Here is a 23297-nt window from a genome sequence, read left to right as displayed (position 1 = left end):
ATGCAAAGGGTTGTGGAGTACATGCGTAAGACACAACGTAGCCCTTTGCATCGACTTCCTAGAATCGCATATGAAGCAAGTCAAATGGTGCAAAAGACATGCAAGAGCAAAATACTAAGTTTGGGGTGGATGCTTGATATCAAGAAATGGTTTGGAAGATGGGATGCATGTCACTTGGTCAAGGATGCGTCGATCGACTCCCAAGTTAATGAGGCCTTCTTACAACGCCAATGTATCACGGCTTGGGAGAATACCGGATCTCGCTTCAGCCATTACACCACACACGTTGCCCCAAACTACAAATCTCTCTTCTTCTCGGAACGAGGTAACCGAACCCATTCCTACATCCTTGAGCCCATCCCGTTGAGTGCGATCCGCACCATTGCCTCCATTCGTCTTAGCTCCCGTTTTCTACACTGCGAGACAGGACGTTGGGGCACTGACGAGGAGTGTCATCGACTTTGCACCTTATGCCCTCGTCAAGTGTGAGAGAGTGAGTACCACACACTACTTGAGTGCTCAGCTTTTGACCACATTAGGTCCTCTTTTCCCCATATATTCAGCCATGATCTCTCCCTACATACCTTCCTCTCCCAACCACGATGTGGACTTTCTATTGCGACGCTCATTTCAGCCATTTTTGAGCATCGAGAGTCACTTATGAACTCCACTCACACCACATGACATGTTCATTTGGTCCCATAGGTCATATTTGACCTCCCAGGACGATAATAGAACTATCTATCCATCTATCTTTCTCTCTCTCTCTCTCTCTTTCTCTTTTTCTACCCCTCTCTTTCCCTTATTCTCTCTCTCTCTCTCTCTCTCTCTCTCTCTCTCTCTCTCTATCCCTCTCTTTCCCTCTCTCTCTCTCTCTCTCTCTCTCTCTCTCTCTCCATTTGTCTCCCTTAGTTCTCTCCCTCTTTCTCTCATTCTCTCTTTATCTCTCTCTCTCCATTTATCTCCCTCTCAATAATTATCTCTCTCTATTTATCTACCTCTATCCCTTTTTCTGTCACTCTCTTTATCTATTTCTCTCTCTCTATCTACACAATAATTTTAACTGCACTTAGTGTATTCTTGTGTGTTTTCTTGCGGATTTGTGAGCTCCAAGGAAATCAAAATAGATGCTATCCTTGCTGCTCAAACACTTGCAACAGAAACTGTGTGCCATTAAAGATTCATTTCCTCGATCGGTCCTTCTTAGTCAAATTCACTTCTTGGTTCACGTTGTGGAGGAGATAGCTATATGTGGAATAGTGCATGCACAATGGATGTTCTTCTTAGAGAGGTTTTTAAAGACTCTCATAGATTTTGTGAGGATACGGTCTCAACCAGAGGCATGTATGGCCGAAGGGTGGATCGTTCAAGAGGCATTTGTTTACATATCAGAGTATTTGGCACAAGTTGATCCTTCAATGCCTCGTATGTGGTCAGACAAGGAAGATGCAAGGATGACTTCACACTTGCCAAGTGGAAAGGGGAAACTACTTAACATGGATATGAATCTATCCCGAGTGGTCAATAACTTCTGCATTCTCAATGCAAAGATTATGACCAAGTGGGTGGACTTGTGGACAGTGGCAAAGGCAAGGTGTTTGCAAGAGAGGGAAGCATGGAAACAAGCACATGGAGGAAGGAGGGCACCCCCAGTCCCTAGGCACCTTGCGTGTTTCCCAGATCCCATTAGTGCAGAGTGGATTCAAGAGAGAATGACCGAGGCAAAAGCGCAAGGAGAAGACATCACCAACAAAGAATGGGAGTATGCACGAGGCTGAGTACCAAAGGTAGAGCACTCATATACCTAAACCATATTGTCGCGTTATTTCTTGAAATTATCTGTAATATATATTTGATAAATTAATATATTTTTCTACTTTGTAGTGCCTCTCCTTTAACTCTATGTGGTCAAAGAGTAGTCACTTTCATACACGCCACATTGACGAGCGTAGAACCACCATGGATTGTGTCATCATGGGCAACTTTGACACAGACGGTGATGAAGCTAGGCGCTGCGAAACTATTGAAAGGATACTAAAGGTTAATTTTAAAACCTTTCATACCTTCATCTTCGAGTGCAGGTGGTTTGCAAATGTGTTTAGATGACATGAGAATGGCCTCTACATGGTGGACTCTAGTGTGCATCACACAGGGAGGTATGACAATTTAGTTTTACTGCGCAATTGTGAGCAGATGAGTGACATGTACCTTTTTTATTCTTTTTTTCTTGTAGTGTTAGTTATACCACTGTTACTCACTTTGATCTTCTATTTTATAGGTCATCTATATCCCAACAATCCACAAACCAAAACTTTGGTTTGTAATTACCGTAACACCTCGGGGGAGAATCATTTTTTCCACTAATGAAGTGGAGACTATCTTCGATCCTCTTCCACCTCAGACTTTGGATGAGGTGGAAACAGAGGAGAGGGAGGTCGATGAATCAAGTTCGGCGGCAGCATGTCTTAGCTCGCAATGCATCCACAAACGAAAATTTTGTTTCTCTCTTTATTGATTTAGGAGTCATAGCTTAAAATTGGATGATGCTTCATGTAGAGATCTTTTGAAAGATGATTCATAAACATTTTGCAGTTATGAAGTTTTTTTGGTCGTGTAATCCATTTATCTCTCTCTCCCTCCTTTTCCTCTCTTTAAATTTGAAAATATGCTCAATTATGTTAATCATTTGACAATGATTATTTTAGTTGTAATCAAGTGTAATCTTATATCCCCCGTCTCCTTCTCCCTCCTCTTTCTCTCTCTCTCTCTCTCTCTCTCTCTCTCTCTCTCTCTCTCTCTTTCTCTTCTTTTTTATATTTGAAAATTATATACAATATTCTTTAATTTTTATTGAGAGGAGGGAAACACCAAAATTTGAATTGGGGGGGGGGAGGGGTTAAACCAGAATTTGAAAGTTTAGGCGCTAAATTTGGCTGTCGGATATAACAACAATAATAAGCGCGGTACTAACAACGGTAATAACCATGGTAATAACGGAAAAAGTCATGGTAATACTTTCAACACACAAAAAAAGCCCCCACCCTCCTCTCTCTTGTTTCTCTAATTGAATTTGCACCTTCTCTCTACAAAACGCGGTAAACAATTGGAGATTTTCATAGTGGCTCCCAGTGAGGCTCCTCAAGAGCTCTTGATGTTCTGCCTCTTTTCGGACTAGGCCCTTGGTGGCTTTCAACCCCTCGTACCAACTGCTAATACCTTGCAACCTCAAGAGTGCAAGCTCCTCTCTGCATCCCTGCTTATTTTCTCAATCAAACAACCACAGCCTTTGATTCTCTGCACAACACAAGGAGCTCCTCCACTTTTAATTTTCAGATGATCCCTTCAAGAGCCCTCTCTCTCTGAGCTTCTCGAAGTGCCCCATTTCTCTCTGTTGTGTAGCTCCTCCACTTTTAATTTTGAGATGATCCCTTCAAGAGCCCTCTCTCTCTGAGCTTCTCTAAGTGCCCCATTTCTCTCTGTTGTGCAGCTCAACCCACATTCTTTCATACAGCTTGGCTTCTCACTCCAAGTTCAACCGCACCTGCAGATCAGAACCGATCGGCACTTCTTTAAACTCTGTCTCCTTCTTAATATGGCAAGCTGGTGGCTTCTTGGCTATTTTAATGAAAGGGTTCTCCTCACCCTCCCCTCGAATGAGCACCCCTCACATCGAGTTGTTGCCCTCTTGTGGCACACTTGTGTAGCTCTTGACTCTGCAGCCCTTGAGCATGGCTCTTGCTTGATGCCCATAACAAGCTCTCTCTCTCTCTCTCTCTCTCTCTCTCTCTCTCTCTCTCTTTCAGCTATCGGCGACTTTCTGGATGCTCTCTGTCTCCCTTCCCTCTCTTGGGTGGCACCCCTCTTGAATGGCACCTCGCCCTTCACCCTATGATCAGCTGCAGCTCCTCGGCTGGCTTCTTGGCGGCCCTGTAACTCTGCCACCGGCTGGTCTTTTGCCTTTGAAGGACTCTTCCACCTACCCCCCTTGGCTCTGCAGCTTGTCACCTTCCTCGACCTCGCTTGTGTAGCCAGCCTTGCTCTTCAACGAGTTGCTCACAAGCTGATGGCAGTGTTGGCTAGATTTCACGGTGTTTGCCATCGTGGCATGCACACCCGAACCGGTCTCGAGTCACACCTAGCGGGCTATTGCCCGTTGACCAAAAGAATGGTCAACACGGTGCTCACATGAATTAAACCCATCGCCTGGGATCTCCGACTCTGGAGCTCTATCGCCTCACCTACACGCACACTGGTGTCCATGAGGGGGAGCAGCAAATGATAAGCAGCAAAGTGAAACGCCCCCAGACTCCGTCGTCACCGGCTATGCTAGTCACCTCCACCTACACGGGGGCAAGTACCCCGAAACTTAACCATTGCCGCTGATGGCGCCCTAAGCCTTCTTTCCCACCTCATTACTACATGTTGGTGGCTTTGAGATGTCAGAAGCCCATGCTCACCCCCTTCTTCAGCACCTCTAGCACCACTTTCCCTTGGAGGCGGCTCCACGTGAAAGCCCACGCTTGTCATCATGGCGGACGAACTTGCCTCGATTCAGTTGTATATCAAGTTTTTCTCCCCCTTTAAATTATTTTGAGCAAGAATCCATTTCTACAAAGATATTGTTGGCATGTTGATTGATGTTGAAGATCCTCACCGTGGTCGCTGAGCTCTTTGACCCCACCACCATTGGCACTTAACTTAGACAAGATAATCAAGGCCACTTTATTGGCTCCACTGAACGCACTGACAATGCCAATAAAGCATGAGGACGTAGCTCCCGTTTAGCATAACCCCATTGAGTAGGCCTTTTGCAGAGACTCATAACAATATTGAATCCCTCATACTCCAAGGCTTTGTTGGCATAGATAAGGCAATGTCACCCTTACCCAACACATTAAATGGGAAGCCCTCTCTAGGACCGGTGGAAGATTTCCTTCGAATCCGTTTTAGAAACTGTATAGGCATTACAAGAGTGGTTGATTGTTGGGTTTTCTAGTTCTCGGATGCGAATCCGGAATCCATCATCTTTGCCCAACCCCTTAGTTGAGCATTCATGCTCAATCATAACAACACCTAGGTAACAAAAATTGGTAACGACCCACTTGGATCAAAGGGAAAGCTCTCAGCCTCCCATCCTAAAGACCAACTCCCACTTGAATCCCAAACAATAGGCATATGCTTTCCAAAAATGCAGCCCAAAGAACAAGCTCACAGCGGAAACATCCCTGCATAGAAGACTTGCCCTTCGCCATCACTTCACGACCTGTAGTTGCCATGCCATTACCAGTCTATCCAAAAGCATCATCACCATAAGAACATAGATCCTTAAATGCACAAGAACCTGTCTGTGGACCAACATAAGCAAAAACACACTCCAAAGCTTGGGAAACACTTGTCACACCATCATGATCAATAGCAAGAACCTTCAAGAGGCACTGAGAAGCATACATCGTTGCAAATAGGTATACTAAGCCCTTAAAGATATTAGAGGCATCTGCGCAAACCAAAAATTCCCTTGGAACACTTGTGACCATCTCAAGAGGCACTTCTTCATCAAGCAAATGATCTAGATACTCACAAGCAATGTCTTCCATCGTATAAGTATCAAAGGGAGAAGATGGAGGCTCATAATCACCCTCTTTTGATAAGAGACTAAGAAAAAACCCATATCATCATCTTCATCATCAAAATAACTCCCTACTTGCACCATATCCTCACACATACTGCCGCCATCCCATGTGGACATAATCTCCTCACCATTAAGCACATTCAGAGCTTCTAAATGTGCAATAGGAGTGACCAAGTCCTTGTCGATAAGCTCGTGCATTGAAACTTCATCCTCTTCAGCAGAGGCTTCTTCTGCTACTGGATCAAGCTCTATCACCACCTACTCTTGGACATTGGACGATTGCCAACCCCTTGTTGTGGTAGAGCTTGTACCGCCTAGCTAGCCAATATCTCCTTCTCTGGTTGCACCGGCTCGGTGACCACATCACCAGCTAGGCAAGACATAAATTCATCCCATACCTTCCCAAAATCCACATTGGCATCAAAGAAATGTAAAGGGAGTATTTTGTCATCCTCGACACATGATGACCCGCACTCCAAGGCTGCATCTCCATCAGTTCCCATAGAGTATGCTACTGAAGACACCTCTCCATGGCTAGACACCGGCTCTAGAGCCTGATGCAGCCCTGCATGCTACAGATCATGTTCAGACTGCCTACCCTCTTGCTTTGGCAAACCGGATTTTGATATCTCTTGGAGATCTTCCACTGAACTGAATACACCATTTGGACATAGGACCTCGTCTTCACTATTTTGCTCTGCTATGGGATGCACTCCATCGAGTACTGCATCCAAAAGCTTGCAAAAAATTCTCAAATCCTCGACACTATCTAAGCTTAGATTACTCACATTGTCCTCAGATTCGCCCATATATCCGCTAGCAATAGATGTTGATGACTCTCCATCATCAGAGGCTGCATCTTTTGTGCGGTTGCTAATCCCATAAACCTCTTTTGATCCTCACAAAATGCCATCAGTAGGGCCAACTTCTTTGCTTTGTTGTCGAGAGATTGCAATTGATCCTCCATGCGGCTTTGCAAATCCCTTGTCAAGCATAATCTGCCTTTTCCTTGTCTGTGTGGATCTGCAACTCCTCCGTCTCTAGATTCACGAGCCATATCCACGGTCGGATCCTCTACCCGGGTGCTCCGCTAAACCAACCTCTCAATCCTTGAGTACACCATTTGCAACACCTTGGCCTTTAAAACTTTAGTACGATTGGAGTTATCGAATTGCCCTTCAAGCTTATCTGGGAGCTTTACGACGCTAAAAAACCCATTCCCCTGTGGGATCGCTAGAAGATGATGGGGCTTGGGCAAACACCACCCAGACATAATCCTCACTCTCTTAGCCCAAGTGCACACACTCGTCGGCTCTTTGAGAAGAAAAACCCTCCAAAAAAAGAGCTCTCACTCTAGAGTACACAAATAGGAGTCTCTCTGTCTCTCTCTCTTTGTGCACACACGCACACAGTTCGAAGCCACAAGCTACCAAGGACGATTCGCATGAGATGAAAAGAAAAAGAAGATTGAAATCGAACAATCGAGAACCACCATAGATATTGGCTACATAAAAAAAAACATGGGTACAATGATGGCGGTGGTAAGCATGCATCGTAGCCCTTACACTTCTTTGGTTTTGAACTATCTCAATCCCTTTGGGGCTCATCTCTTCTGATTCTTGACTTACGTGATGGGTTACCATTCCAATATTGAGCTCCCACACCTCCTCTCCTGAGTGGGCTGCCACCCCTCTTTACTCCTTGGCAGATTCACCACCCCTTGAGACACCCCTTCCTTCTTTTTTGTAGCGCCACCCTCCGCCAACCTGCAGCTCATGCTTCCCTCGACCACCCAAAGCCGGCTCTAGCTGATCCTTTGCAAGTCACCCTTCTCATGTAGACTCTTCCTATGAAGCCGCCCTCTATAGCCCTCTCAAGGCTCTCCTTAAGTTTTGAATGATCTCCCTACAGCTCGTCCACCCACCTCTTGCTTGGCTCCTCCTGGCCGTAGCCTTCTACAATTGACACCCACATGAGCTGCACCTCCTCTTGCACATAATTGAGCCTGATCAAAACCCCTTTTCCTCTCGGCTCTCATATAATAGGTTGTGGCAAGTGGGGGCCTCGGGATAGCTCCCCTCGTGGCCTCCACGAGCCTTCTACTTCCGGATGCTTTCTCCCTCTCTCTGGCGTCATCCTGCACGTGCATGCCCATGCTGGTCATATTCGGCCATGCAAAAGTCCTTTTAGCAACAAAACCTTTTTAAAGCAAAAAATATACTAGGGGGCCGTGATCACCTTCTAGACTTCTTTTGAACCTTCACGAGGCAATTACATCGGCTACAGGCTCATTGAGCATTGCAGATGACTCCAATGACCCCTGGTGACTGAACTCACCTTACTATCTTGCATTGATAACACCCGATCTCAAGGCATCTTATCTATAGCTTTACATTTCACCAACTACTTCAACTTCTTGGCATCCTGGTTTGCTTTGCCAGCCACGACGATTGTGGTCTTGCATGATTTTTTAACTTAAGCTTCAAAATAACAGCAAGCTGACCCCCAATAAGATGAGCTTTCCAATCTCCGATTTCAATACACATTCAAACCTGCTTAAGCACTTGCACGATCATCACAAAAGTGGCCAAGCAAGGGATTGTACGGTTCTCTAATGCACTAGCTGAGAACCATTTGAAATCTGTTAACATGTGTGCCGGATGATTGGGATGGTCGTGGCTCTCCAAATGGCCCCAAACAAGAGCGATGGTTGAAGGACAAACTAGTTTGTCCTTGTGCCAAGTGCAAAAGGGAAATCCCTTGCCTGAGATGCATTGCATTGGAGCATGTGGAGAATTAGGGGCTTTGGATCCATCAAAAATTTTCTCAAGAAGATGCAAGTGCCGTCCCCCGTCCCTTGAGGATGCCCCCCATCGGTCTGTGTTTGGTGGTGGTGCTCTAGCAAGGAAGGCCAAAAGACAATAGCAAGAGCTACTGAGGGAAGGCATGTCATGTGGTGGTGATTGTGGCACTATTTCTACTTCCATAGCTCCTCCATACACGTCTCAAGGGCACCTCGAGTTTGATTATGAGCACAAGTTTGACATGGTGGATGAGTTGTTGGCACATGAAGCCAACCTGTGTGAGAAGCACAACCAATAGAGGATAGATTGCTATCAAGTGCTTGAACACCTCTTTACAATGGTACACAATACTTGGTGTTGCAAGCATTGTTGGAGGTCTTCAACTTGCAAGCAAAATTTTGTTGGACCAATGCAAGTGTAGATGCAATCCTCTGGTAAGTTCTACTTATGGATTTTTGTAAATTGTGCTCTCTACTTGGTCCCCCTTGCATTTGCATTAATTCTTTGAATCTTGTAGTTTGATGAGCAGAATTTTTTCTAAATATCACCACATATCTTCAGCCTATCAATGGGCAGGGTTGTATGTCATTGCACTTGGTATTGAGTATGAGTATGAGTGCACTTGGTATTGCTATACTGCAATGAACATACACATACTACCTCCTATATTGTGTGTGGAGAAGCATGCTACAAGATTATTGTGAGTGAGGCTCACCTACCTTGCAAGGTATTGAGACATTTTCCCCTTATCCCTTGGATTCGGCACAAGGTCTACAATGGAGCTTCTCACATGGCATGCTAGCCACCACTCAAATGATGCGATGATACCTGTCTATGCCAACTCACCTGCATTGAGGCACACCAAGGTTCATTGACTTGAGCTTTGGTTAGAGCATTGACGCTCAAGGCTTGGGGTAATAAGTGACAGTGTCAATCCCTTTGTCACCAAGTCTAGATCATGGAGCACTTGGCCTGTGGTGAACATCAACTACAATATTCCAATGGGAGACTACCTATAAGGGGGATATACTTATGTTTTGTCTTGTGATAGGGAACAAAGTGGAAAATATTGATGTCTACCTTGAGTCCCTCATTGAGCAGTTGGAGGATTTATGGAAAGGCATCCCCATTGTGTATGTTTCACTTCCAAAGGAGAGGAGAGAGGCCATTGTGCGGAGTATCCTTATCATACCATGCATGACTTTTATGGCCTTGGAAAGACTTTTGCTCTGTTATGTTCAATATTTTTCTAATGATATGAGTGCAGTGTTATCCACATTGAATCACAATGCATGTTCTACAAGTGGGCCATCATTGGTGACGGTGTGGCTAGATGCCTTACACAATGTAATTTATCCAAACAACCATCATTTCCTACCCCAAAGCCATAGCAAATACGAGGTTCCTTTAAATAGGAGGACACCTCTAAAGCTTACAATGGTAGGTTGAGAAAGAAGAGCACTACAATAGTGATCCACCCCCATCTAGTCCACCAAAAGGTACATCAAGGTACTCCATATTTTTAAGGCTTCCATATTGGAGGGACTTAACACTAGTCTGGTAACCTAACAGGACATAAAAGTGTCCTTTAAGGGTTTTGATTTTTTTTCCCAAAACCATAGTAGATCCACTCATTTTGAAAAATCCTTTCATGAGATTACAATTCAAGAACTACTACATATGTAAAAAAATATGAAACTTGTATAATTTCTCATCTCTTGGTCACAACAAGCCTCCAAAGTTGATGAACGAGTCCATTTTGCCCAAAAAAACCATTTCTTACGGTTAATTGCATATAAATAAAAGTGGGTATTTTTGTAGGACATGAAATAAAATGCCTCATTAACTTCATTGGGTTGTGATCAAAACATATGGTTTCTTTTGCCTTACTTTGTTTTTTTTTTTTTTTTTTGGGGGCGGGGGGGGGGGGGGGGGAGGTACAAAAAAGTTGCATTTTTGCCATTGTGCGGACCTATCATCAAAGTTTCTATAGTCGTGCTCAACATTGATACTGTATACATGTTTTCTTAGTTCCCTTGGGGCCATTGGATTCAAAAGGAGCCATGGAGCATGTCAAAAGAATAATGGATCTCTTACTAAGTGGAACCTTGGAGACAATGATGAAGTGCTACATACAACAAACATGACAAAATTGGCTTTAGCATTATGAACTCTAGAATCCCATAGAAACTACCCAATATCTAGCCAAATTTGTAGTTTATGATAAGATATGGTTACTACCTACAAAATACACACAGTTGGCCTAAGAAACTAACAATATTGAGAAAGCTATACTTGCTACAATAAAATGTCTCGTATTCTTCAACAAATAAAAAAACTCAACCATCAACATATACTATGCTATATAGCATATTAAGTCCCCCAAAACTCAAGGAAGATAAGATTTATGCTATACATGCCACTTACACAATCAAAACTGCGTTTGGATATAAAAAAAGGCACCCAAAAAATATAAAAGTGCTAATTTTGGCCAAAAAACAGAATTTATATGCAATTCTTGTAAGGTGGTCTTTCAATTTTAACACTTAGTTCTCCCCAGAAGCATCAAAACATGTTGAGAAACATAAAGGATTATCCTCTAGCAATCTAAACCTCACTAACATGAAGTTTAGAGTGGTATAGTTGCAAAAACTTGAGAAAAAGCCAAAAACACGATCAGTTGTTTCACACACAGTTTAGGTTCAAACATGTTGTGCAAGAGTTAGGTTAATGGTGAGATCAATATTCCAAAAAAAAATTCAATGTTTTTTCAGCTCATAAGGAAAATTTTTGGATATATAGCACCTAGAAATTCATCTTCATACTCTTCAAATAATTCAAGAAAAATGGTCACTTAACAAGACACAAAAGTGTCTAAAGACATTAAAGTGTCCTGTTATACCATTCTAGTGTTAAAACCTCTTGGATCCCATGCACATATTCAACAATGATTCTCACACCCTATGGGATCACATTATGAGAAAAAGAGACTCTTTTGAGGGACAGGAAGGATTTGAAGGCCTTGAAATGTCTCCCGGCCTCTGCCACTCCATGTCAAGTCTCCAATGGGAAGATTGCGCTTCCTAAAGCCCCATGGATTCTAGCCAAAGATGAGCTAGATCGAGTGAAGGTTTTGTAAAAACTAATTTCTAATTCTCCCAAATGATTTTCTCATGTTAAACTGATCATTTAATATGGGGAAGTACCAGGGGAGTAAAAGCTAGAATATTGGTAAGGCTACCAGACCGGTCTCTGCATGGATCCAAAGGAGAGAGAAAAGGGATCCAAAGGGGGACAGTCTGCAAAAGAGCAATGTGCTTCAATGGGTCCTAAAAGACCTAAGGTTCACCTCCATTAAACTGATTCCTATTGGCAAGAAGACTAAGAGGTTCCATGAGACTTTAAGTGAATTATAATTTAGTTACCTAAATCTCTCACATAAGGGGAAAGAGGGACACATGTCAAAAGGCTATTAACTATGCTTCTAATTTGTTATTGGCTAAGCTTTATAGGAGCCAATGGGAGGCCAACATGAGCTATTAGCAAGAGGGGTCGACCAAAAAGAGAGAGAGGGCTATATTTTAGTCTCACATTGCCAACCACATACACAAAACTCATGTGTGCAAGAAGAACTCCATCTCCTTCGCCAAGCATTGAGAAGTAGAGGCCTACACCAACAACTCTTGGCTATGGAATGCAAATATGAGGCTAGGGACATTATGTGTGTTTTTCAAGCATAATTTGGTGCATGAATCATCCATCTTCATTGCACCAACGAGTTTTGTCAAGGAACAAAATAATTGTATTGTACAAAAGTCTCCTTCGATGGGAGAAGCTATAATACAAAGCCTTTATGGAGGGGGGACCGTGTAAATCCGGTCCTCAATTGTTGTCAATTGTTCTATTTATTTATCTTTTCAAGTATTGTCAATGCCAAATTAGCTAGGTATAAATTTCTATGTTGTTTTCTCAAATTAAGTACTCTCTCTATGCTTATTATTATAGGAACTTATTCTTAATGAAATGCTGACTATGTTATTAATTTCCGCTACACACAATTTACTAGTGCATTAAATGTTACATTGGTATCAGAGCTACTGGTTTAATCAAGAAGAGAGGTCCTCAAGCTTGCTACAAATGGTTGGTGTTATTAATTGCAAAAGGGTAAGTAGAATAGGGATTTTTCATCTTTGAAGCATGCCCCCACGGGGATACCGTCAAGAGCTACGGTCTTAATAATGGAGTCCTACAAGACTTTCTTATGATTAACCATTTTTGAGCTATTAGAAGCTTGACAAGAACCGGTGCTATCTTGGCTCTGTTGAGCCCTCTCTTCTATTACTTGAAATTAACAATACTCAAGCCACGGGTATAGATGCTTGAGTGCTTATGTTTGAAGGTAAAGAGAAGTAGAAACTAGGGCTTGAAGTGCCAAATTACAAGTAAAAATTTACACCTAAAATTTGCTAGTATGGTTGACAAGGGAAAATATATTGAAATGAATTTTGATAGCTTTGATTTTGCTAATGAAAGAGCCACTAATGATGCCCCTATGCTTGTAAACTATCTTGTTTCTAGGCTTCAACAAGCCCTGTGAAATCCATCCCTCCAAGGTGAAGTGCTATAGCAATTGAGCACCCATGGTATTCTCCAAACTCCCCACCAAGAAGAGAGAGTACCTAGGAAGCCTCCTAGTGAGACTTCCAAAAGGGGTCTCTCTCGGATAAGGGAAGAAGAGGAGGATCTCTATGAAGGGCTCAAAAACTTACTTCGCGAATGATGCATCTCCCTCTCAAAGGAGAACCAAAATTTCAACGGTAGAGTACTCACCAAAAGAACAAGAAAGAATTGATCCTCATGCCACCTCGGCAGAGATGACTCCACAAAGGCGGCGGGAAAAACGCTCTCCAACACCCCCTAAATGGAGAAGACCATCGCATACTTCTCTACGCCATAATTCAAACAGGGAAGAGAGAAAACAAGAGAAGAAAAAGGCAAGAAAGTGGTCACCCTCTTCTCCATATTCTTCATCCCGTTCCTCTTCTGAAGAAAGTGATGGTGCAGACAAGGAGGAACAAGGGAATAAAATGTTGGAGCTATATATGGCTCACTCTACTGAACTTGGTCTCACCTATATATTTGTATCTTGTCCTCAATATGAATCAGTCTTTGGGAGCGTATATGGTGTGTCTCTTGTCTCGTCTCTCTCTCTTTCTCTCTACATCTCAACATGGTATCAGAGCGGTAACGATCACGCGCCGATTCAATTCATGGTGACAACAGTATGTGTATGCGATTCGCATGTAAGATTCAAAATTGTTACAAATTTTATTTTTGAGCGTTGATTCTTGTTAACTGTGGTTGTTTTGTGTTAAGAAGAATATGATTAGTATTTTATGTGGCGTTTATTTATAATCAATCTAATCGTTGATTACGTTTTCTTGTTAATGACACCCTGAACTTCATCTCAATTTTTCTTGTTGTTCTGCTCAAAATTTGGAGAAACGGGAAAAGCGCTATGGAGCATAGCGCAATGACACTTTTCATCTAAAACTTGTTCGTCTCCTCGAGCTCTTCGATTTGAGTTCTAGGTTTGCGTCAATCGGAGTTCGCAGCAGAAAGTTATGCTGTTTTTACTGCAATAGAGCTTGACGCAGCTTTCTTCGTCCTACTTCTTCGTGAAGCGTCCGCGATTGTTTTTCTTATTTTGGCGTTAACTTTTTCGAGAAGATTTAGCTTTTTGCTATTCGTATTGTGGTCGTCAATCTTGCGTCTCACGCCACTCTATTTTGAGGACTCGTTTATTATTAACGTCTCCTTTACCCTGTCTTTTTTGGGTGACGTCTCTCACATCTTTGGATGTTCCTTGAGCATCCTTCTTACGTTTATCGTTGACAGAACGCAGTACTCATATCTCTCTCATTCTCAATTGCAGCCTTCACCATATATGGTGTGCAGATTCTGCGATCTTATCTTATACGTCTTCTCGCAACAAGATATGGCTATGAATATTCTCGTCAACGGCTTTCCTTCTGGCCAACGTTCTGTTCCTCCTTTCCAAGGTCAAGGATTTCCAGGCTGGAAAGCAAAGATGTTGTTAATTCTTGAAGGCGATGAACTCTCCGATGTTGTTCTTGGAAATCGTGTTTGTCCGCCTCAGCCTATTGATACGGATAATGATAACGTGCTTATCACTGAAGGACCTATATTTGAAGATTGGAATGTTGCCTATACGGATTGGCAATGACGTGATAAAGCAGCTCGTCGGTATATTCTTTCTGCTCTTACTGATTCCCTTTTGCTTGATATGTATGAACTGCCTACTTCCCATGACGTATGGAAGTACCTTATTGCAAACTTTCAGAAGAAATCTGTTACAGAAATACTTTATTTGAGAGGGTTGCTTAACAAGTTACAATATGAAGTTGGTACTGCCATGACGGGACATCTTGAGTCTTTCAAATCTATTATTAATCAACTTGCTGCTGCCGGTGATCCTGTTCCACAAAAGCAACTGATTACACTTCTCCTTGATACGGTGAAGGACTCTTCTTATGATAACATTGTTACTATTCTCTCTAATAAAGATGGTCTTGATTTCGACCAAGCTTGCATGTCTTTAATTGAATACTCTCAACGTCAAGAACGTCGGAATGCTGGTCACGATACAGCTATGATTTCACAAGAGGAGACTGAGTCACAACAGATGGAACGTGCTTTTTATGCTCGAAGGCGTCCATTTCAACGAGGAAACCGCAGAGGTGACCGTCGCGGTAATATTTTCTCTCGTCTCAAATTTCCTAATAAGCAATGTTCTTACTGCAACAGAAATGGCCATACTGAAGATGATTGTTGGGCACGTCAATATGATGAAGAACACAATATTACCACAAAACAACCACGTTTATCTAGAGACTCTTCTTCTTCTTCTTGTGAATATTGCAGACGATCTGATCATCCCACTCATATGTGCTATAAGCGTCGATTCGACACAGATCGGAATAGAGCATATGCTACTGAACATCGAAACAACATTGTACCAGAAACAAGCTGCGTCCTATGTTCAGTTGCTCCAGACAGAATACTTCATGTACGTGATGGATCACTTTTTATTGTCGATTCTGGTGCTACAGGAAATATGACATATCAGTCTAAGTGGCTCCATAACTATCATTCACTGCCAGTTCAACGTGTTGTTTATCTTGTTGATGATACTACTTGTCAAGTAAAGGATATTGGAGACTTATATCTTGGTACCTTATCTTCTTCCACTCGAATTTTGCGAGGAGTATTACATGTACCAGATCTTCAACGTAATCTTCTTTCAGTTGCTAGACTTGTTGATCTTGGTCTGTTTGTTGGATTTGATTATACCAAATGCCAAATTGAGAAAGATGGACAGACTATAGCCACTGCTCCTTGAAACGGTAATTTATTTGAACTCTCTCTCAACGATGCTGTAGCAAATATTGTCACTACTCCAGGTGATCATGATTGCAAAGTATGGCATCACCGTTTTGTTCATGCTGATTTCTCAAAACTCCTTGATCTTCAACGTCGTGATCTTGTTCATGGCATGGATCTTAAAGCCCATCCCCATATGGGAATTTGTGAATTTTGTGCTCTTGGGAAACACAATCGTAAACCCTTTCCTCTTTCAAATACAACTCATTCTCATGACATCTTGGATCTTGTTCATACTGATATATGTGGACCTCTACCTTCTTCGAGATCACAATATCGCTACTTCATTACTTTCATTGATGATTTCTCAAGGTATACGACTGTATTTCTACTTAGACAAAAATCTGAAGCCTTATCTGTTTTCAAACAATTCCACAAGGCTGTGGAACTTCAAACTGGTCGTCGCCTTAAGAAGCTTCGTAGTGACAATGGAGGCGAATATGTTTCTCGAGAGTTTGTGAGTTACTGTGCTGACACTGGAATTCATCATGAACACACTATTCCATATTCACCTCAACAGAATGGTGTTGCTGAACGAAAGAATCGCACTATTCTCAATGCTGTAAGATGTATGCTGATTCATTCTGGCTTATCTCGTGTTTTCTGGGCTGAAGCTACTTTGACAGCAACATTTATTCAGAATCATCTTCCTACTACTGCACCCTCTGGTAAGATACCCATCACAGCATGGACAGGTGACATTCCTTCTGTATCTCATTTTCGAACCTTTGGATGTATTGCTTATATTCATGTTCCCAAAGAAACACGAACAAAGCTTGATGCTCCTGGTCTTAAAGTTATTTTTATTGGATATTCTGACAGTTCCAAAGGCTACAAATTCTATGACCCTTCCTCCAAGAAAGTAACTGTGAATCGTGATGCTACTTTTAACGAACAGCTTATGGGAGGCTCATGGTCCATGGATGATTCTGATGATACTAAATCATTGCTTCAGGCTTTTCCATTTCTTTCAGAAGATGAAACACTTCCTATAGAGCAACTTTCCTCCTCACAACCATCCATTCCAAATGTTGCCAATGATGATATCGATATTTTTGTTGATCTGCCTATTGATTTTGAACATGGCTCATGTCATGTTTATGATGACGATATTGCTGATAATGCTTTTTCTACTTCTGAAGATCCCGTTACTTATGATGAAGCTATCTCTTCACCACAAAAGGATCAATGGCAAGAGGCTATGGAAGCAGAGTACGATTCTCTTATCTCTAAAGGTACATGGATACTAACTGAATTACCTCCTGGTCGTACAGCTATTAAATGTAAGTGGGTGTATAAAACAAAAGTAAAAGCAGGTGGATCTTTTGACAAGTTCAAGGCGCGTTTAGTTGCAAAAGGTTACTCCCAAGTAGCTGGTGTTGATTATCAAGAGACTTTTTCACCAGTTGTTCGCATTACAAGTGTTCGAGTTTTATTGGCATTTGCTGTTCAATTTGATTTAGAAGCTCATCAAATGGATGTGCGAACTGCTTTTCTTAATGGTGACTTGGAAGAGGAAATTTATATGGAACAACCAGAAGGGTTTGTTATTCCAGGTAAAGAAGACCTTGTTGCTCAACTCCATAAGGCACTATATGGTCTCAAACAAGCTTCGCGAGCCTGGTATACAAAATTTGATCTTTTTCTCACCTCTAAAGGATTCATCTCTTGCTCGTCAGACCCCAACTTATACATAAAATGCCAAGGTAGCAGTTTTGTGATTCTTGCTCTTTATGTGGATGATACCATCCTTGTTTCCAATGATTTGGGATTTCTTTAGCAAGTGAAAAAATTTATTGTCTTCTGCATTCGATATGGTGGATCTTGGAGAGATTCACTCTTGTCTTGGCATTCAAATCCAACGGAACCGTACAAAAGGTATTTTATTCCTTCGACAGTCAAAGTTTATTGCAGATACTATTCAAAAATTTGGTATGGAATCTGCACATTCAGCCAACACACCTTGTCTTGCGAGCTCTACGAAGAATACTTCTGACAATGGCGGTCAACTTGTCACAAATCAACCTTATGCTAACTTGATTGGATGTCTTCAGTTTGTTGGCATGAACACTTGTCCTGATATTCTGTTCGCTGCTAACTATCTTGGACAACATCTTGCATGTCCTTCTCTTAAGCATTGGTCTGCTGCAAAGCGTGTATTGAAATACTTGAAAGGCACTACAGATTTTGGTTTAGTCTATCGACGACAACTCACATCGGATTCTATGCAATCTCTTTCTCTTTTGGGTTACACAGATGCAGACTGGGCAAGCTCACATTTATCTATGCGATCTACTAGTGGAAATTGCTTCTTTATAAATGGTTGTCTTGTTTCTTGGACCAGCAAGAAACAACGTTGTGTTGCAGTTTCCACGACTGAGTCAGAATATGTTGCGGCATCACTTGCAGCTCGTGAGTTGATTTGGCTTCGACAAATGCTGGTTGATATTGGTCACTCTCCTCTTTCTAGCACACCCTTGCGGTGTGACAACCAAAGTGCTATTAGTCTTGCAAAAGACTATGTTCAACATAATAAGTCAAAGCACATTGCTGTCCATTATCATTATGTCAGGTATGAAGTACGCAAGGGAAACATTATGGTTGAACACTATCCAAGTGACCAGATGATTGCAGACATTTTGACCAAAGGCCTCAATGAGTCACGTTTCATCCTCTTGCGCTCGGAGCTTGGAGTTGCTTTGGCCTCACTCTTTCTAGATTAGCTTCTTTTCTATTGTAATAGCTTTGTACATATGACATTGTAATCTTTTAGGTACCATGCACTATGCACACTCCACATTTGCACCTTGTGATATCTAAGTCACTTGAATATTTGTACATAGATGCACAATTCACTTTCACATCATCACCACTGGTTCATATTTCACATTGTATAGGGGCTTGGGTTTTTCCCTTGAACTCCCCAAGGGTTTTTTCATCCAAAGCTAGAGACCTTTGTTTGAGTGGGGGTGTTGGAGCTATATATGGCTCACTCTACTCAACTTGGTCTCACCTATATATTTGTATCTTGTCCTCAATATGAATCAGTCTTTGGGAGCGTATATGGTGTGTCTCTTTTCTCGTCTCTCTCTCTTTCTCTCTACATCTCAACATAAAAAGGCAAGAAAGAGGTCACCCTCTTATCCATCCTCCTCATACTCGTCCTCTTCTGAAGAAGGTGATGGTGCAACTCTCAAACCACCTAAAAGAAGAGGCCATAGGAAATCCTATGCCACGTAGAAGAGGTCGTCCAAGCTCAAAAAGTTCAAAGAGGGAGGAAAGAACATCTCTTTCCTTACCTATGATGTCACCTTTGGCGCTACGAACAAAGTCTTGGCCTTTATCCAACAATTCAATGCAGCGTTTGGGGATGAGGGTTTCACGAAGTCCTCTAAGATATGTCATGTAGCCATGCATTTTCAAAAGTCTTCCAAGCAATGGTGGTCTAGCCTACGAGTAAACGGTGAAGCTCCACAAACATGGAAAGCTTTAAGAGCCTTCATCATGAGGCAGTTTTTGGCTATTGATGCCAAAGACAAAGGTACTCACCGAATGGAAAAGATTGAATCTCTCTCTGCAAGAGGACTAATTTTTGAAGTTCTAAAAGTCGAAAAAAAAAAAGAGTAGGGCATATCTTTTGTTTAGCACGATTTGGAAGATTGTTGAATAGTCTATTAAATAGAGCTTATATGAATGAGTTTGAGATATTAAGAGAAAACATATATAATTTTTTTAAATAATACACTAAAGACGTATTTGATAAAGATTAATGAATAACAGATAGTCTGTCTATCAATAGTAAAATTGAGATTTTTATTACTATCAATGTTTTATATTTATGTGTTTTAGCTTAAAATGCATGGATAGACTTAAAATAAGCTGTAAAAGTAGTGAAGACCCAAAAAATGAGGTTTTAAGAGTCGCGATCTAAAAGTTGCGTTTTTAGCCAAAGAAAGAAGTTTTTCGCAACTCTGTCCGCTCTGCCTGGTAGACCAGATCTATTCCCGTCGTTTTGAGTACCTGGATTTCCTTGTTTTGAGTTCGTTTGTAAAATTTATGATCAAAACAAACAGAAGATATCAGTAGTGTAGTATACACAGGGACCAACAGACATACAACATCATATAGTTCTCCCTGCTATCAACCAAGAAGTGGATTTGTTTCTTCATGGTAGACTATTGCAATTGAGATTATGAAGGTATATAATTATGTTTTTTACTTCGATTATCATGTTGAATTGGTTGCACGAGTATGTTCTTTTGGCTATTTTGTAGGCGATGCAGAAATCAATGTGTGAAACAGGATCTGTGCAAAGTGTCATGATAGAAATCTAACCTTTGTGGATCGCTTAGCGACCACGTTCTCATATTATTGTCGCAGGTATACTTGGTGCGAAAATCGTGCAAGCTTTTCGAGGAAAAGAAGGATAAAAGCACGACGGGTGGTGCGTTTGGGGATCATTCACAGATCTCCTCTTCTGCGAGTGAGAGTGCGAGTGAGACGCTGCATGCAAGCGGATTAAAGCTCGGGGGTGGTCGGGAGGTTCGAGCTCCGTACAACGGAGTGAACCCATATTCAATTGCTCCTCTGTTGTATCAAAAGTCTGCAAAGATTCATCAATACAAAGATCTCTTTCTCTACCTTTTGTTGTCTATCTCTATTATTCTGTTCCCATGACAATTGGTATTAGAGAAAGCGTTTGATTCTGGACATGGAAAGATACGAGAGGAGAATGAAGGAGCAAGAAGACCGGATTCGGTGACTACGAGAAGATCTAGAACAAGAAAATCGGGAGCGTGCTGAGGCTCTGCGGGGTAAAGCTGCACAGGATCCTGATATCTATGTGGATCTTGATGGCAAACATGAAGGCGAAGACCATGCTACTCCACCAGAAAATAATAATCATTGTGGCGGCACTGGGGCACCTGGCGGTGGTGATAGTGGTGATGCTAGGAACGGTGGTGGTGGACGTAGAGGTCGTCAACACGAAAAAGAAGACGATGAAGATATGGGAGAAGCGACAATCAAATCATTCTTAACGAAGACTAAGCTTGAAGAGTTTGATGATAGATATGCGAAGATTTAGAAGCGTGGATTGAAGAACTCAAAGATTTGGATTATACTTTCAATATCGAGAACACGACCACCAGACATTCGAACGCTCGAGCAAGGTGACCGATAAGACAATACGTACCACGATGGCTCAATTGGAGACTTTTGGTGATGCGTACGATAAAGGTAAGTCATCTACCTCTTCTTTGTGATGTTTTATGTCTTTGATACGTCTTCTGATAGCTTCTGTGATCTAATTTATGCGTAGAAGTTGAGATTTAAATTTGAATTTATCAATTGATTTGGATAGTATTCATTGCTTCTTATCGTCTAAATTGATTGAAAAATTAAACTTGAAATTAAATCGAGAAGTTAAAAGACTTATGGACTTAACCAGTGGTAATAATAGTTTCACGAAAGAGTTAGTAGAATTTTTTTTTTCTTTGAAGAGTCGGAAGCATAAAGATGATTTCTATAACATAAACATTGATATGCATGATGTTATCATTGGTATCAATTAGATGATTAAAAATCATATTTTGATTGATTGTTAAGAAAGAAAAATATATCTTTAATCATTTGATGATGATAAGTCACACTCTTCGTGGAAAGAAAGAGATTCTAAATCTAGTTTTGGCCATGGAACTGATAAGGTGACTTAGATAAGAGTGTGAGACGTTGCTTGTGTTTGCTAATGAGATTAAAGAATAATCTAGGGATAAACAAAAAGAGACAAATCCAGAGGATCTCTTACATGAATTTAAGGATGTGTTTCCGGACGATCTTCTTGGTATGCCTCCGCCTAGAGCAATAGACCACGCCATAGATCTATATCCAGGAGCAACCCCTTATTCAAGGGCTCCGTACATATTCAATATTGATGAGCTTAAAGAGCTCAAGATACAACTTGATGATCTTTTGGAAAAGGGTTTCATTAAACCTAGTGTATCTCCTTGGGGTAGTCCTGTGTTATTCCAAAAGAAAAAGGATGGTACATATAGGTTATGCATTGACTATAGGGGATTAAATAAACAAACCATTAAGAACAAATATCCTCTTCCTCACATAGATGAATTGCTTAGCCAATTGAGTGGTGCCACAATATTTTCAATGATTGACCTTCATTCTGGCTACCATCAAATCCGCATTAAGGCCGAGGACATTCCAAAGACTGCTTTTTGTACACGTTATGGGCATTATGAATTTACAGTTCTTGCTTTTGGTTTGACTAATGCACCAGCAACTTTCATGTGTTTAATGAATAATATTTTTCACCCGTATCTTGATGAATTCATTCTGGTATTCTTGGATGATATTTTTGTGTATTCTAAAAATGAGGAAGATTATGCATTGCACTTAAAGAAAACATTAGAGGTTTTGCATGAACATATATTGTATGCCAAAGCAAGTAAGTGTTCTTTTGCAAAGGATTAGATTGTGTATTTGGGAAGAGTGATTTCTAAAGAGGGGATTCACATTGATCTTGACAAAGTTAAGACTATTGTGGAGTGGCCAACACCTAAGTCATTAAGGGATGTGAGAAGCTTTATGGGTCTAGCACAATATGAGAGAGCACACATTAAAGATTTCTCTAAGATAGCAAGTCCTTTGACCGAATTGACCAAGAAAGACAAGGGTTTTGTGTGGACTTCTAGCTGTGAGAGTGCTTTTGAGACCTTGAAGTCTAAAACAGCGGAAAATTGTGTTTTAAAAGTTCCTAAGATGGACAAACCATTTGTTGTGTCATGTGACGCTAGTGGTGAACAATTAGGTTGTGTTTTGACACAAGAAGGAAGAGTGGTTGGATATGAGTCTAGGAAATTAAGACGACATGAATTGAACTATGTACCACATGATCTAGAATTTCTTGTTGTTGTTCATGCATTGAAACATTGGCGTCATCTTTTGCTTGGTGTCAAATTTGAATTTCGTACTAATCATCAAAGTTTGAAGTATATTTTCACTCAGCCATTGTTAAACAACAGACAAAGGAGATGGATTGAATTGCTGGCTGAGTATGATTTTGATTTGAAGTATTTGTGTGGAAAAGAAAATAAAGTTGCAGATGCATTGAGTCGTAGGCCCATGTGTAATTTGTTGACTGTTGTGCGATCCAATTTGATTGATGAGATACATGCTGAAGTTGAAAATGATTCTTTGTATATGCCTATTTTGAAATTATTGCGTGCGAATATTGGTGAGATGTATGAGAACAGATATCACTTGTATAAGGGAAATCTGTATTATTATGACCCCTTGTGTATTCCAGCAAATTCTGCTTTTAAGAGTCAAATTCTGCATGAGTGTCATAATTAACCTTTTTCTGGTAATCCTGGATTGAATAAGAC

The sequence above is a fragment of the Adiantum capillus-veneris genome, chromosome 1 (assembly GCF_014529385.1).
Source record: "Adiantum capillus-veneris isolate H3 chromosome 1, ASM1452938v2, whole genome shotgun sequence".
Taxonomy (NCBI): Eukaryota; Viridiplantae; Streptophyta; class Polypodiopsida; order Polypodiales; family Pteridaceae; genus Adiantum; species Adiantum capillus-veneris.
Note: the sequence above shows the minus strand (reverse complement) of the source record.